Source organism: Panthera pardus, unplaced genomic scaffold (assembly GCF_024362965.1).
Source record: "Panthera pardus isolate Hobbes unplaced genomic scaffold, ASM2436296v1 HiC_scaffold_13, whole genome shotgun sequence".
In the NCBI taxonomy this organism is placed as follows: domain Eukaryota; kingdom Metazoa; phylum Chordata; class Mammalia; order Carnivora; family Felidae; genus Panthera; species Panthera pardus.
In genome coordinates, this window is record NW_026526688.1 from 179,230,203 (window position 1) to 179,241,776 (window position 11,574).

The window sequence follows — 11,574 nt, forward strand, 5'->3', positions numbered from 1 at the left end:
GAAGAAATGGATTTTGTCTACTGGATCTTAAGTCTTCAAAGTGGTAGTAAACACTGATTCAGATACCAGACTTTTTTTTTTCTTTTTTCAACTTTGTTATAACCAAATATAGAGGAACCTAGTTCTTGAGGAGTTACGAGCGTTTTTTGACAGAGACATTAAATGAAAACCCTATAGTTTTCCTCAATAAAGTGTTTGCTTTTCTTTGTCACCATAAAATAGACAGATGCTACTAAAGCCAAATGTTAGCAAGTTTAATTGTTGACACTTTTAACTTGATTGCAATGTATTTTGAAAACTCATACAACTTGAAATTAAGTTTTCAACAAGATTCCACCATCCTTCTTTTTTTTCTGTTTCACTAATTGCACCTGCAATCAACCAATTGCTTGCTCAAGAGGTTAATTATTTACACCTGCATTTTTGCACCTGCAATTTTGGTGACCTTTTGAAGTTAATACGCATGCCTTTATTCACATTTCTAACTTGCTAAGCTAAGTAGTAATTTTTTGCTTTAACTGCTCAAAGCCATTTTCAGTGCTTCCAAGGTAAATACGGAGGCAAGCAATAGATAAGCTGACAGCGATTTAATAAAAAAGTTTTTTTTTTATTGCAATATGAACAAATAATGATATTTTCCAAGGAGACAAGACTTACAAATAAATAAAAGAAACAAAAGAAACTTAGGGATCAAGTTTTAAGTGTTAGATACACTATAATGTGAAAATAAAGCTCTTTTGAAAAACAATAGCATAACTCATAAGTCTTATACATTGTCTGTTTTTTTTGTCTTTACATGTGTTGTGAAAGGTTCAAAAGTTACACTGAAAAGATGCTCTTTATGCAGCCTGAATGGTCACCTCCATAAGAGAAATTAATTATTGGGGCTCCTGGACCCTTGAGATTTTTATCTTTTGCCAAATGATGTCTAAGTTCAGGTCCTGGTAATTTGAAATTAAGTCAAACAGACAAACCACTTAACCTGAGATGAAAATTAATGGTTGGAAATGAATTAACTCCTTAAATATTTAATTACTTATAGATATAAAAGTCAGTGGTCAGGATCAAAGGTAAACTTTTGACACACTATTGCTCAGCAGAGTTTTTCATGGCTAAAATCTTTGATTTATCTTTAGGAAATATTTATAAGAAAGTAAATTAAAAAAAATAAGTGAAATGGTTTGTTCTGAGACTGCTTGAAGCTTTCAGTCTCTGTTCTATCTCAAAAATGTTTAATGTGCTGTTTAATAGATGATAAAATCCAACCAACACAAACCCAAGAAAACTATTAGCTTGTTGAGACCTTGAGAACTTTAGAAATAATAAACCAACTCAAACTGACCACAGTTATATTGCCAACTGTGAGGCCGGATAGATTTGTTTGTACATTTCCTGTCCTGTTACTCTCATTTATGAAGATGAATTTGCAAAGGAGAGAGGGGAAGACGGATTTTTTTACACGTTGTTCTATTATCCTTCCTGTTCCAGGATTTGCCAGGTCTATGGCCCCTGACCAAGAACTGTGTTTACTAAATTACACTTAGGTGGTTTGCTATTGTTCAAGTTGAAGGGACTCATAAGAAATTGCGCCTGAGAAATGCAGCCCTGTGTTTGCTGTAAGGATGTTAGTGAAACCACGATTCACTGGGTTATACATTATTCTTTTTATCAGAACCTTGGGGAAATGCCTTTGGATGTTTCCAGAGTATCTGGGTTTCCTGTGAATCAGGAGTTCATGTTTGTCTTCTGGAGAATATGAATGTCTTGACTTGATAGATTTTCCTTTTCCTCTTGGATGCCAAGAAGCTTAAAGCCAATATCGTGATCAACCTTTAAGAGATTGGTATGCTTGACATGTATTTTGTATTCATCATCTAGTTCCCTGTGTGTATTTTTCCTTTTTGCTCTTTATTTTCCTTATTTGTTTATGGGAAGTGGAGGGATATAACAATTACCTCAAGAAACCAGGTATGTATTCAAAATTGAATATGCAAAGCCTTCATCTCCAATAGAACCTGTTTTAGAAGAACTTGGATTAAAGAAGTATTAACTGTAATTTATTACCACTCTAATATTTATTAACAATTTCTAACATTTTCAGAGCCAAATGAAAAAATAAGAGTTAGGAAGTTAGTGTGAAGGGAGATGATGTTTCTTTGTAAACATTATGCTATGTTGTATAGAGTTAAATTGTGTGTTGTGTGTATGTGTGTGTGTGTTGTGTGTGTGTGTAGCCCTATGTGACAGGCATAATATTTGCTCACACACCACTTGCCTGCTAACAGAGACCTGATTTTCTTAAGGCATCTGGAGAAATCCCTTGATCTTGGAGACAGTAGGCCTAAAACCTCTTGTTTAGGGAGTGGTTACCACCCTTTATCATGAAAGGGATGAAGGAAAATTCTGCTAAGGGTCTTTGTGCAAAAGTAATTTCACGAAGAGGAAAATCGCATGAGAAATTGACTTATTGCACTCTTCTTTAGAACTAGGTCTTGATATCTGGAGCTTCAGCATCCTTCTTGTAACCATGAAGGAATAAATTTAAAACTAAAAGACCAAAAATATGAGAACCATAGAGAGTAGAAAGAAGGAAAAATCCTAGGTTCTGCTTGATATGATTGCATAGTTGAACCAGCACTATCAACTTTTTACTTCTAAACTTGGGTAGACAAAGGTTAGGAAATGTTTGTAAGTCTAGCCAATTTCTCCTAGTGATTGATAACAGAAAGAAGGATAATCTCGTCTACAGTCACGATGCAGAAGCTTAATCAAACTTCCTGTATGGTTAGTAGTCGGACAACTTTCTTTCTATGACTTTATTGTTAATGATCACAGAAGGTATCTGATTATCAGAAAACTTAAGCCAACAGGTAGTTTTACTTTCCTAACTGTGTTTACATTTAAGTTTTTGAATTGAATATATATATATAAAATGAATATACATATAAATTTTAGCTGTCAGTAATGAACTGCATTAGCTATCTTCCCAAAATTGGGGGGTTTTGTTTGTTTTTTTAGAGAGAGCACATGCAGGGGAGAGGGGCAGAGAGGGAGAGAGAGAGAAAGAGAGAGAGAGAGAGAGAGAGAGAGAGAGAGAGAGAGAGAGACTCAAGCAGGCTCGAGCGCAGAGACTGACATGGGGCTCAATTCCACAACTCTAGTATCCTGACCGGAGCCAAAATCAAGAGTCAGATGCTCAACCACCTGAGCCACCCAGGCACCCCTCAAAATTGATGTTTTTATTGAAATATGACTGACATACAATATCCTATTACTTTTATGTGAACATCACTGTGATGTGCACACATTGTATAATGTGTACAATATTTCTATACATTAAAAAATGATCCCCAAGATCAGTCTTGTTATCATGTGTCCCAAATTTAATATTTTGGATGTGGATATCCTTTGTGTTTTGAGGTAGAGTTATCCAATTTAAACTGGTGTGAAATCCAGAAACAGTGCAAACAGCGAAAGCTATTAGTGGAAGGAATATGAAATAAAATGCAGATTTGTGAACACAAATATGACCTTAAGGGATGAAACAGAAAAAGAAGTCAGAGAAGTGATATACCATAGATAGTATTTAGGAAACATTTATCATTTGTCTAACATTATGCCAAAAAACTTGCATTTATAATTACATTTAAGACTTGCAACCACCCTACTGAGTAAATTATATTAATATACCATTTTACAAGCAGGAAGACTGAGCCTTGGAGGAAGACAGTAACTTACAATTACTCAGCTACCAATTAAGGCTAGGACTGACTCACGTCTTAGCATAATTATAAAGTCTATAGTACCAATAATATTACAGTCCCTCCCAGTTAAATATATTAGTACAGCAATGTATATTCTGTATAGATCACATCTGTGTTTTTGTCTAGCCTACATTTGTATATTCATCTATGCCCTAAATTCTATTCTCCCACTAATGCTTCAGAGATTTTAGAACTAAAGTCAAATGTTATAATTTGAGTATTCATGCAATACAAAATTTTACCATTGTACATATCATCCAAACTGCTTTCGGCAACCATTTTCATTTCTGTTCCTCAATGTTAATCACAGTGATTATGCTAATCTAGGTTGTATACACAGTATACAAGAAATAACAAGGGGAACCATTTTAGACTAAACAGCCAAAACAAGATCCACAGTAGACACAAATACTTGAATTGTAAATAATTTGAATTAGGTCATATGCTGAATAAACAGCAAACTTATTTAAATATTGAAGAACAGACAGAATTTTCTATTTAGAATGGTACCCCATAGTATTTACCTCTTGGTATTTGTGCTTTCCCATTATTTCTGTTCTCGGATACTTTCACATTATTCTGAAACAATATGTCTACCTAAAAAAACCACAATAAACTGCCACTAAACTGGCATTTGAGTTGATTTCTACCAAAATTACTCTGTGGACTCTTCATAATATAACACAGGATGATGGTGCGCACCATACACATAACCTTTGGGAAGCTAAAATGTTATCCCTCTAGCAGTGCTTGTTAGCAAGAGGCAGCTGTGAAAAAATTTGGAATGTGAGGAAAACATGTTTCCTTGTATACACATATCAAAATATTCTCCCGTGTTTAGAACCAATTGGAAAAAGCTAATGAAACTTCTACAATAATTAAAAAAAAAACATGTTACTATATATCAGAGTTGATATTATCCAATCTGTTCCCACACAGACATGTTAACCTTCATAAAGCCATCCAGCTAAAACGTAACATCTACATAGACCAGGAACTTTAGGTTGATTATAAAGGAGTATTTCCTTGTGCAATATGATAGTGTGACAAAACAAATAAATAAGCCAATGTTTATTTAAAGATTTGAAAATGTGTACATTATTGGCTTTTTTCATTAAATTTGATTTAACAATTTGCTTAAAATATTATATGATAAAATTCAAATAGAGATTTATAAATTTATAAGATACAAATACATAATATACACTTATAAAATATAAATGTTGTCATATCTATTTTTATATATTATAGCTATAATGCATAAATATTATTTATGTTGGTTACCAAATGTTTTGAACTCCTTAAACTTTGTGCCCAAAGTAAGTGCCCCACTCACTTCAACTACTCCCAGTCCTACTTTTTATGAAACTGTTCTGATTTTATAGTCCAAGATTCAAAGAAAAATAAGGGCATACCCGGTGTACATTCTCTATAAAGCTGATACATGAGGACATATTGTGGTCTTTCTTTTGGAGAATTGCAGAAGATGAAACCATAATAGGGTGCCTGGGTGGCTCAGTCCGTTAAGTGTTTGACTTTTTGGGTTCAGCTCAGGTCATGATCTCACGGTTTGTGAGTTTGAGCCCCACGTCAGGCTCTGTGCTGACAACTTGGAGCCTCCTTGGGATTCTCTTTCTCTCTCTCTCTCTCTCTCTCTCTCTCTGCCCTTCCCCCATTCATGCTCACTTTCTCTCAAAATAGATAAACTTTTAAAATATTGAAAAAATGAAAATAAATCATAAGAAACAATTACCTGCATGAAAGTTTTTCTTAGATGGAATAGGAGTGAGGGAGAAAGTTTTTCTTAGATGGAACAGGATTGAGGTGGGGAGGAAAATTGCCTTATTTTCGTGAGTTTAGAAACATCATGCAGATGAAGGTGTATAGCTATTTCATACTGCTCATTTACAAAAAACTAAGATATTTTTTTTAAAATAAAGTAGAAGGTATTTGGCTACCAGAGAGTGAAGATTTAAGCAAATGTATTAGAACTATTACATCCAATATGTGTTGTCTTCTTTACAATGGTCGTGATATTTATTGACTAATTCCAGCGAAGGACCCATCAGCACTTTGAAATTTATTCCTGTGACTTGTTCTCAGAACTAGATTATGAGCCATAAGAATGAAGCAAGTCTTGTTAATTTAGAGGCACCACACATTTTGTCTTAAAATAATTTTGTCAATTTTAAGTGCCTAACACTTACATGAGACGAATTTCTACTATTACTAGAAACCAAGCCTACTTGCTAAGAATGGCCACCTGCCAAGATTAATTGAATTTAAATGATTTGAGCAAGCTTCAAAGGATATTCCAAAAAGAGAAATTAGAAAATATCTTAATATATATAGATTTTGAGATAAGAAAACAAGTGCTAATTCACACTTGTTTATCAATAGGTTTGGCCAAAACTAAGTTGAATTATTTTATCATCATACCTTACATATTATTTATAGCTGATATCCATCAGCGGGCTATAGATTAGTAGTTATGCTGGTTTGCTACAGTAAAATCATAAAGTCAAATACACACACATATTATATATAATATAAATATACAATTATATATACAATTTATATATATATATATATATATTATATAATGTGTGTGTGAGAAGGAGAGTCAATAATAGCCTTGAAAGCCCCAAACATTTCCTCTCGTTAAGTTCAAATCAGCATGAAGTTGTAGATACATTTCCCATCTTATTCCTTAGAATAAGTTGCAGTTTCTTCAAGTTGAACACTAAAGGAAGTAGTTGGATTATATTCAGGAGCCATATTTTCAAAAATACATATATCTAAATACTAGAAACCCACTCAGTATGGTGATTAGTTCACACTGTGGGACATATGTAGGAACCGAGGCCAAGTAATGGAAAAGCAATTTTCCATTCTGGTTCTTCACAATTCTGAGACATTTATTTATTGAGTCGAATGTTGGGGAATATATCCTACACCATTTAAAAGGATATTTTTCTCCGGGACACATGGGTGGCTCAGTTGGTTGAACATCCAACTCTTGACTTCGGTTCCAGTCATGATCTCACAGTTCCTGGGTTCTAGCCCTGCTATGGGCTCTGCACTGATGTGCAGAGTCTGCTTGGGATTCTCTCTGTCTCCCTCTCTCTGCCCCTCCCCTGCTTGCTCTCTCTCTCTCTCTCTCTCTCTCTCTCTCTCTCAAAATAAATAAATAATCTTTAAAATAAATAAATACATAATGAATAAAATAATTTTTGTCTCTATCTCTTGTGTTTGTTAGTGTGTTCCATTTATAATTTAATTTTGTAAGTAAAAGGCAACTGTGATGCAACTTGACTGTATTTAATTGAAGACAGATGACTTTTTTTAGAGATACCTGATAATTATACTAGAATTTATTCCTTTTTAAATAAGAAAAATGGTTGTTTTGTTTGAATCGTTATTTTTGTTTAGAAATAGTGTTCTAGGCCCATTCTACTGGGAGAAAAGTTAAGTTGAGCTAGGATTAGTTACATATTTGTATGTTAGAAAACCTGGCTTAAAACAGTTGGTCTACCCACAAGTTTGAAGACCTAGGTGAAATGGGCCAATCCCTAAAAAAAACATAATTTTCCAAAGAAGATACAGATAATTGAAACAGGCATATACCTATTAAAGAAATTGAATCAACAATTAATAACCTTATGAAAATAGAAAGAGCAAGGCCAGGTGGGTTCACTGGTGAATACTACCAAGCATTAAAGGATGAAATTTTGCCAATTCTCCACAATTTCTTTCAGAGGATAAAAGCAGAAGACATGCCTCCTAACTCCTTCTGAGGCCAACATTACCCTGCTGCAAAAACCGTGCAATCAGAAAAAACTACAGCTCTCTCATGAACATAGATGCAGAATCTTTAGTGAAATATTAAACAATTGAAACCCACCATGTATAAAAATAATTACATACTAAGACCAAGTGGAATGTCCACCAGGCACACAAAGCTTGTTCGGCATTCAAAATCAGTTAATGTTATTTGTCACATCAACAGCTAGAAGAGAAAAATTGCATGGTCAAAGCACTAGATGCAAAAAAAAAAAAAAAAAAAAAAAAAGGATTTGATGAAATCTAGTACCCATTCATGATAAATATTCTCAGTAAGCTAGAAAAAGGGGGGATTTCCCTGAACTTGGTAAAGAATATCTAGTGCTCGCTTCTGCAGCACATATACTAAAATTGGAATGATTCACATGGCCCCTGCACAAAGGTGATACGCAAATTTGTGAAGAGTTTCATATTTTTTTTGGCTAACAGACCCATGAAAAAATGCTCAGCATCACTCATTATCAGGGAAATACAACTCAAAACCCCAGTGAGATACCATCTCACACCTGCCAGAATGGTTAAAAGGATCAACTCAGGAAACAATAGATGTCAGTGACAATGCAGAGAAAGGGGAACGCTTTTGCACTGTTGGTGGGAATGCAAATTGATGCAGTCACTCTGGAAAACAGTATGGAGGGTCTTCAAAACATCCAAAAGAGAGCTACCCTATGACCCAGCACATGCACTACTAGATATTTATCCAAAGGATGCAAAAATGCTGATTCAAAAGGGTACATGCACCTCAATGTTTATAGCAGTGCTATCAATAACAGCCAAATTATGGAAAGAGCCCAAATGCCCATAGACTGATGAATGTATAAAGAAGTGGTACGTGTGTGTGTATGTATATGTGTATATATATATATATATATATATATATATATATATATATATCTGCCATCAAGCAAAATGAAATTGTGCCATTTGCAATAATGTGGATGGAACTAGAGTATATTATGCTAAGTGAAATAAGTCAGTCAGAGAAAGACATATGCCATATGATTTCTCTCATATACAGAGTTTAAGAAACAAAATAGATGAACATAGGGGAAGGGAATGAAAACTAAAATAAGATAAAAACAGAGGGGGACACACCATAAGAGACTCTTAACTATAGAGAACAAACTGAGGGCTACTGGCGTTAGGTGGGGGGGGTGGGCTACATAGGGGATGGGCATTAAGGAGGGCACTTGTTGTGATGAGCCCTGGGTGTTATAGGTAAGTGATAAATCACTAAATTCTACTCTTGAAACCAGTACTACACTCTAATTTAAGTAAAATATTGTGGGGGGGAAAAACCCCAAAAACAAAGAATATCTAAAGATACTTATAGCTACCATCATACTTAATGATGAAAAACTTAAAGTTTTCCCACAAGATGAGGTAGAAGACAAAGATGTGCCCTCTCATCACTCCTTGTAAATATCATACTAGATATTCTAGTCAATGCAATAAAACAAGAAAAAGAAATAAAAGGTGTCTTGAATAGGAAGGAAAAATATAAACTGGCTTAGTGTGAAGATGATATGTGATCATCTATGTAGAAAATCTGAAAAACACACAAAACTCCTGAAACTAGAAAGCAATTATTAGCAAGTTTACAGAAGAAAAATTCATATACTAAAGTCAATCACATTTCTAGATAGCAGCAAGAAATGAGTAGAATTTAAAATAAAAGCATAATAGCATTTAAATTAGATTTGAAAATATGAAATACTGAGGTGTAAGTCTAACAAAACGGGTACAAGACCTTTATGAACAAAAGTACAAAAATCAATGATAAATGAAGCCAAAGAAAACCTAACTAAATGGAGAGATATTCCATGTTTATAGATGGGAAAACTCAATAGTTTCAAGATGTCACTTCCTCCCCAATTGGTCTATACATTCAATGCAATCCCAATCAAATCCTGGAAGGTTATTTTGTGGATATTGACAAACTGATTCTAAAGTTTATATGAAGAGGCTAAAGACCCAAATTAGACAACACAATACTGAAGGAGAAGAACGAAATTGGAAGATTGACATTACCCACCTGCGAGGCTTGTAAAGCTACAGAAATCAAAACAGTGAGGTACTGGTGAAAGATTAGGCAAATGATTCAATGCAAAAGAATAGCAGCTCAGAAATAGACCATCGTTAATATAGTCAAATAATCACTGACAAAGGAGAAAGGGCAATGACATTGAACAAACACTGGAACAAATGGACATCTATACACAAAAATTAATCTACACACGGACCTTATACCTTTCACAAAAGGTAACTCAAAGTGGATCACAGACCTAAATGTAAAACACAAAACTATGCAACTTCTAGAAAATAACATAGGAGTAAACCTAGATGACCTTGAGTAATGCAATGACTTTTTAGATACAGCACTGAAGATACAAACCATGAAAGAAATAATGGGTAAGCTGAACGTCATTAAAATTAAAAGCAGTTCTGAGAAAGACAAAGTCAAGAGGGCTGTGAACCTAAAACTGCTCTATTTTTTTTTAATCAAAGGCTCAGGAAGCAGAATGAAAATTCTTAATAAAAAATGAAAAAAATATGAATGCACAATAAATAAAAGAAGAAAAGAAACCCTTGTTCTACCACTTTTTAGTTGAGACACTCAGTAATTAGATAACATTCTAAATTTTTGCATACTCATCTGGTAAATAAAACAGTGTAAAATTAAAATGAAATTAGTATGTATTTGTTAGAGTGCATTTTTGAAGCATTAAAGTCACTATTTTCATTTAAAATCAATAATGGATAAAGAAATTGTGGTTTATATACACAATGGAATACTATGTGGCAATGAGAAAGAACGAAATATGGCCCTTTGTAGCAACGTGGATGGAACTGGAGAGTGTGATGCTAAGTGAAATAAGCCATACAGAGAAAGACAGATACCATATGGTTTCACTCTTATGTGGGTCCTGAGAAACTTAACAGAAACCCATGGGGGAGGGGAAGGGAAAAAAAAAAAAAAGAGGTTAGAGTGGGAGAGAGCCAAAGTATAAGAGACTCTTAAAAACTGAGAACAAACTGAGGGTTGATGGGGGGGTGGGAGGGAGGGGAGGGTGGGTGATGGGTATTGAGGAGGGCACCTTTTGGGATGAGCACTGGGTGTTGTATGGAAACCAATTTGACAATAAAATTCATATATTGAAAAAAAAATCAATATACATACAATATGTTGTATATATATGTATATATATATATATATATTTAAAAAGTCTTTAAATGTTCTTTGTAAATAATTTGTTGTAATATAAGAAAAACACATATATGTGTAATTTTTAAAGTTTATTTTTAAGTTTGGGCGCCTGGGTGCCTCAGTCGGTTAAGCGTCTGACATCAGCTCGGGTCATGATCTCACCCTTTGTGAGTTTGAGCCCTGCGTTGTGCTCTATGCTGACAGCTCGGAGCCTGGAGCCTGCTTCAGATTCCATGTCTCCCTCTCTCTCTGTCTCTCCCCTGCTCCCGCTCTGTGTCTCTATCTCAAGAAAATAAATAAACATTTAAAAAAAGTTTAAAGTTTTTTTTTAAGTTTATTTATTTATTTATTTAGAGAGACAGTGTGTGTCAGAGTATGCACGTGTGGAAAAGGGACAGAGAGAGGGACAGAGAGAATCCCAAGCAGGCTCTACAATGACAGCATGGAGCCCCATGCAGGCTCAATCCCACAAACCATGAGATCATGACCTGAGCTAAAATCCAGAGTCAGATACTTAATTGGCTGAACTGCCCACGTGTCCCTTATATGTGTAATTTGTCATCCTTCAAAAATTTCACTGGATACGTGGAATGTATCTGCATTGTAGTTAGCATATAATCCGAGGTACATGAACACACAAAAATGAAGTCAGGAAATCTAGCATGCATTTCGCCTTACAAATTACTTTCTCCCTGATATTTTTATTTTTATTTTTCTTCCTCTCTTCTTTTCCACATATATTCTGTCCTGTGCAATATT

General features: G+C 34.4%; 1 pseudogene; it reads left to right on the forward strand.

Moving 5' to 3' along the window:
• The first annotated feature begins 7,928 nt into the window (after positions 1-7,928).
• Positions 7,929-8,024, forward strand: LOC128776783 (U6 spliceosomal RNA; annotated as a pseudogene).
• Positions 8,025-11,574: the final 3,550 nt, after the last annotated feature.